This window comes from Cebus imitator, unplaced genomic scaffold, assembly GCF_001604975.1.
Source record: "Cebus imitator isolate Cc_AM_T3 unplaced genomic scaffold, Cebus_imitator-1.0 Scaffold248, whole genome shotgun sequence".
Classification (NCBI taxonomy): Eukaryota; Metazoa; Chordata; class Mammalia; order Primates; family Cebidae; genus Cebus; species Cebus imitator.
The window spans coordinates 3,055,136-3,061,723 of NW_016107563.1; positions in this window are offsets into that span (position 1 = coordinate 3,055,136).

Consider the following 6,588-nt stretch of genomic DNA (forward strand, 5'->3'; position numbering starts at 1 on the left):
GAGACAGAATTTCGCTCTTGTTACCCAGGCTGGAGTGCAATGGCGCGATCTCGGCTCACCGCAACCTCCGCCTCCTGGGTTCAGGCAATTCTCCTGCCCCAGCCTCCTGAGTAGCTGGGACTACAGGCACGCGCCACCATGCCCAGCTAATTTTTTGTAGTTTTAGTAGAGACGGGGTTTCACCATGTTGACCAGGATTGTCTTGATCTCTTGACCTCGTGATCCACCCGCCTCAGCCTCCCAAAGTGCTGGGATTACAGGCGTGAGCCACCGCGCCTGGCCTTTTGGCTAAGATCAAGTGTAGTATATATAATTTTTTAATTGCATTTTAGGTTTTGGGGTACATGTGAAGAACATGCAAGATAGTTGCATAGGTACACACATGGCAGTGTGGTTTGCTGCCTTCCTCCCCTTTACCTATATCTGGCATTTCTCCCCATGTTATCCCTCCCCAACTCCCCACCCCCCGCTGTCCCTCCCCTATTTCCTCCCCACAGACCTCAGTGCATGATGCTTCCCTCCCTGTGTCCATGTGTTCTCATTGTTCAACACTGCATGAGTGAGAACATGCAGTGTTTGATTTTCTGTTCTTGTCAGTTTGCTAAGAATGATGGTTTCCAGGTTCATCCATGTCCCTACAAAGGACATGAACTCATCATTTTTGATGGCTGCATAGTATTCCATAGTGTATATGTGCCACATTTTCCCTGCCCAGTCTATCATCGATGGGCATTTGGGTTGGTTCCAGGTCTTTGCTATTGTAAACAGTGCTGCAATGAACATTTGTGGGCATGTGTCCTTATAATAGAACAATTTATAATCCTTTGGATAAATACCCAGTAATGGGATTGCTGGAGAAACATCTCTTGAGATTCTGGTGAGCTCCCAGCATCTCATCTTCATTCCTTTTCTCCCCAAGTAATGACATGGCAGACACTCTAGGCCTGGAGGGCATGTGCTTAGTGACAGGTGACAGTGGTCGCTGACAGTGGTGCCACCACGTGCCTGGCTCACTGCCCCACATCCTTCCGCTTAATCCTTTTGAGATAGAAATGACACTCTCAAACTCGCAGACCACTCCCATCCAGTCGGAAGACTCTCGGGAACACTTGGGCAGGTCCAGCATCTGAGCCCGGGCGGGCCATCAGCCCAGGCTACCAGAGATGCCAGTGGGCTAAAGTGGGGCAGGGCAGATGCTGGCCAACTGTCCACGCAACCCATTTCCAGTTCATCCTGAGCACACAGCCAGACTGCATTCTTGCAGCTGAGCGTGGCCATGCAACCTAATTCTAATCAATGAAAATTGACAGACATGTGCTCTTCTCAGGCCTGACGAATAAGACCCTTCCACACTCCTTCTCCTTCTGGTTAACTGAGATGGTGCTCTCCGCCATGACTTTGGGGGTCAGTTTAAAGCTGGCACACCTGCCATCAGCCAAAGTCTCTGAACCACTGCATGGAGAAGGACGCCCTCATGCTCACCATGTCTGAACCCCAACCCCAACAGCCCTGCAGTGTTAAATGAGGCATGATATAAACTTGCATTACGTTTATCGGTGGTATGTTTGGGTCTATGTGTTACGGCAGCAATACTCACTAATACAGAAGAGCAGAGATCCCCACCTGAGGAGGACCAGTGCAGGAAAGACCAAAGGGCAGTTAGAAGTCAGCGTCCCGAGAGAACGCAAGATGTTGTGAGCAAGGTTTGTAAATATCAAATGCAAGTCTGTGGGGGCATAAATGGAGCTGAGGGTTAGCATCTAGGCAAAGTGATGTCAGAAACACAAGGAGACGGGTTATAGGTTATAGCGCTGTTGTGCCCAGCTTGTTGTCAAGGTCGAGCAGATTTGAAGGTCGAGGCCAGTGCTCTTGTCTTTGGGCCTGTCTCACATCTCAGCTTTTCCCTTCTGCACTCTGCTGCCTGAAACCCGAGGGCTTGGTAACTAGGACCTACCTTGTCCCTCCCCTGGGCCCTGAAACGAGACTGATATCTGATGGCACAATACTGTTTTACAGATGAGGAAAAGCACACCCAGAAAAATATGAAGGGGCTAATTCATAAAGCCCAAATTGATCTTTCCACCTGGTCTTGGCCTGGGCACACTGTTTCCAGCAAAATCCTGCCTTTTTAATGCCCTGGCCAGAGCCTCCCCAAAAGGACCGCTTCTCTCCTCCCTCCCTCCCTCCCTCTCTTCTGGCAAGCTGGGTTTCCAAGCCTGGCCATTGAGAATTAAAAAGAGCTGGTTTCTTCTGGTCCCAAAGAAAAACAAGCTGGTCAATTTTCTGTTAGTCCCAAGGCAGCTCCTCGCTGCCCTGGAGCCAAGCAGACACTGGCCAGTCTGTGTGGAGGGCTGAGGCTGCAGTACCCACCAGGCGGTAATGACTTCTCGGAGGGAGCTGGCCTCGGCTCAGGCCATTCCGGGTGGGGGGGAGAGGAAACTGAAGACAAAACTGCGCTTCTCGTAAAGGTCCAGTTCTAAAAATACAGACAGAGTTAGCCTAGTGCGTGTCTGCAGGGATGCTTGTCTGAGCCGAGAAGTAGCAGAGCCGTGCCGAAGTCCTTGAGTTAGGCAGCCAGACTAAGAAAAGAGTGCAGAGCAAGCCTTCTCCTCCCAGGATCTGCATCCCAGCACGATCCGAGCTTTCGGCTTCTGGTAAATCTGTTAGGATAAGGAAGAGTCTGAGAAACTTAAAGCTAGTCTGGAATCTAGTAAAACAATAAAGAGAAATTGTTTGTTCTTGTACCTGGAAATTTCAGAAATGTGAGCTTCAGGCAAGGTTTGATCCAGTGAGTCAAAGATGTCACCAAGTATCCAGTTTCTTTATGTCCCTCTTTGTGCTTTCCATGGAATCACTGGGCTGCTAGAAGGAGGGAGAAGAAAAATACAGGATGTCTATTTAAATTTCACTTTCATATAGATAAATTTTTTTTAGTGTGAGTATGTCCCATGCAATATTTGGGACATAATTATACTAAAAGTCTAATTCAACATCAAGCAGATTTACCCAGATGAGATTACCTCAAGATATTTAATAATCAAACTCTCAAAGGTCAAGGATAAAGAAAGGATCCTGAAAGCAACAAGAGAGGAAATTAAAAAAAAAACCTACAAGGGAGCTCCAATATGTCCGGCAGCAGACTTCTAGGGAAAATTTTATAGGCTAGGAGAGAGTGTCATTACATATTTAAGGTGCTTTTACCTTAGCGTAGTATATCCAGCTCAAATATCCTTTAAACACAAAGGAGACATACTTTCCCAGACAAACAAAAGCTGAGGGATTTCATTAACACCAGACCTGAGAGAAAAGGATGTTAATAAGCAATAAGAAATCATATGAAGGTGCAAAATTCACTGATAATTGCATGTACATAGAAAAACACAGAACATTATAACGCTGTAATTGTGCTATGGAAACCTCTCATATCTTGTATAGAAAGACTAAAAGATGAACTGATCAAAAATAATAACTACAGAGACTTCTCAAGACATGGACAGTACAATAAAATATTAATGTAAGTAGAAACAACAAAAGTAAGAAAGCAGAAGGATGAAGTTACAGTATAGAGTTTTTATTAGTTTTCTCTTTGTTTGTTTGTTACTTTGTCTATGCAGTCAGTTTAAGTTGTCATCTATTTAAAAACAATAGGTTATAAAATATTATTTGCAAGCCTCATGGTAACTTCAAATTCAAAAACATACAGCAGATACACAAAAAATAAAAAGCAAGAAATTAAAACATACCACCAGAGAAAATCACCTTCACTAAAAGGAGGAGAGGAAGGAAGGAAAGAAGGAAGAAAAGGCCACAAAACAATCAGAAAATGACAAAATGGTGGGAGTCAGTCCTTACTTCTCAAAAATAACATTGAGTGTAACTGGAGAAACTCTCCAATCGAAAGACATGGAGTGGCTGAATGGAAACCAAAACGGGACCCAATGATCTGCTGCCTACAAAAAACACATTTCACCTAGGAAAACACACATAGATTGAAAATAAAGGGATGGAAAAAGATAGTCCATGCAAATAGAAACCAAAAAAGATCGGGGTAGCTATATTCATATCAGACAAAATTGATTTCAAAATGAAAACTATACGTGGCTGGGCGCGGTGGCTCACGCCTGTAATCCCAGCACTTTGGGAGGCCGAGGCGGGTGGATCCTGGGTCAAGAGATCGAGACCATCCTAGCCAACATGGTGAAACTCCATCTCAACTAAAAAAAAAAATACAAAAATTAGCTGGGCATGGTGGTGCGTGCCTGTAGTCCCAGCTACTCCGGAGGCTGAGGCAGGAGAATTGCTTGAACCCGGGAGGCAGAGGTTGTAGTGAGCCAAGATCGCACCGTTGCACTCCAGCCTGGTGAAAAAGCAAGACTCTGTCTCAAAAAAAAAAAAAAAAAACTATATAAATAGACAAAGTCATTATACAATGATAAAGGGATTAATTCAGCAAGAGGATATAACAATTGTAAATATATATGCACCCAACACTGGAGCACCCAGATATTGAAAGGAAATATTATTAGAGCTAACAAGACAGACCCCAATACAGTAAGAGCTGAAGACTTCATCACCTCACTTTCAGCATTGGGCAGATCATCCAGACAGAACATCAACAAAGAAATATTAGACTTGATCTGGACTATGAACCAAATGGACATAATGGATATTCACAGAACATTTCATCTAGTGGCTGCAGAATGCATATTCTTCTCCTCAGCACATGGATCATTCTCAAGATTAGACCATATGTTAGGCCACAAAACAAGTCTTTAAAAATTCAAAAAAATTAAAATTGTATCGAGTATCTTCTCTGACCAAAAAGGAATAAAACTAGAAATCAATAAAAGACGAATTTTGGAAACTACACAAACACATGAAAATTAAACAGCATGCTCCTGAACAACCAGTGGGCCAATGAAGAAATTAAGAAGATATTGAAAAATTTCTTGAAACAAAAGATAATGGAAACACAACATACTAAAACCTATGGGATACAGGGAAGGCAGAACTAAGAGGAAAGTTTATAGTTATAAGCATCTACATTAAAAAAGTAGAAAAACTTCAAATAAACAACCCAACTATGCATCTTAAAGAACTAGAAAAACATGAGGCTGAGGTGGGCAGATCATGAGGTCAAGAGATTGAGACCACCCAGGCCAACATGGTGAAACCCCATCTCTAGTAAAAATACGAAAATTAGCTGGATGTGGTGGCACGTGCCTGTGTTCCCAGCTTCTCAGGAGGCTGAGGCAGGAGAATCACTTGAACTGGGAGGTGGAGGTTGCAGTGAGCCAAGATCGTGCCACTGCACTCTATCCTGGAGACAAAGCAAGACTCTGTCTCAAAAAAACAAACAAACAAAAAAAAACAAGAGCAAACCAAACCCAAAATGAGTAGAAAAAAAAAAGAAGAAATAATGAAGACTACAGAAATAAATGAAATTGAAATGAAGAAAACAATGCAAAACATCATTAAAACAAAAAGTTGTTTTTTTTTTAAAAGATAAACTGATTGGCTAAAAGGAGGCCGGAAGGCTTTTGAGAAAGAGGGAAGACAGTGGGTGTTTGAAAGCACCCAGCATGCACATACGACGGTGGACTTTCCAGTATCAGTCACAGAATCCAAGTTCCCCAAGGTTAGATGGGGCCCTAAAGATCACCAGAGGGTGAGTTCAAACTGCCATTCCTATAGATTAAACTGTAATATAGCTACAGTTCAAAATCTCAGCCTTTATGTTTGCACTCTACGATCAGGGACGTCACTTCCTTCCCAGGAGCTCATTCCATCTTTGGTCATCCTTGGCCGTTGCAAAGTTCTAGCTGAAATCTTCTTCTCTTGTGTCTTCCACTCATTGGTTCCAATGCTAACAAGAGGGATCTATCTATAGGGCAGTTTCTAAGTCAACGCCAGATGAATGATCACCTACTATGCACCAGGCCGTGGGCTATGTGCTTCAACATTGTTCATCTTATTTAATCCTCCCAACACCTTTGAAATAAGCAAGTCCCTTTTTATGGAAACAGAAACTTGGAAGTTAAGCCACTTGTCCCCAGAATACACAGCTAGTGGCAGAGCTGGATTTGAACACACATAGACCACATCCAAAGCCCACCCCCTTACCCCTTCACCACGACGAGGAGCCAACAGCCTTCAAATATCAGATGGCAGTGTCCCAGCTCCCTTCCTTTCCAAACTGAGCATTCAGGTGCTTTAGTCCCTAAAGCTGGTGCCTTAGATGGAGCATGCTGCTTAGATGTGGTCAGAGAAACAGAAGGTGGCCAGGAATAGAAGAACCGTGAGGATGGAGAAGAAGACAGCCCTTGGAACTTCACAGCAAGCTACTCATCACTGGAGTTCATCTACTTGTTGCCGTAAATTGAGTGCCTGGTATGTGCAGATACCATGTGAGGCAATGAGAATGAAGAGGCAAAGAGGGAGAGTGCACAAATGAGTGAGGAACAGAGAGAGGAAGGGAGAGAGAGAGACGGGAGGGAGGGTGAAGAGGCAAAGAGGGAGAGTGCACAAATGAGTGAGGAACAGAGAGAGGAAGGGAGAGAGAGAGACGGGAGGGAGGGAGGGAGGGAG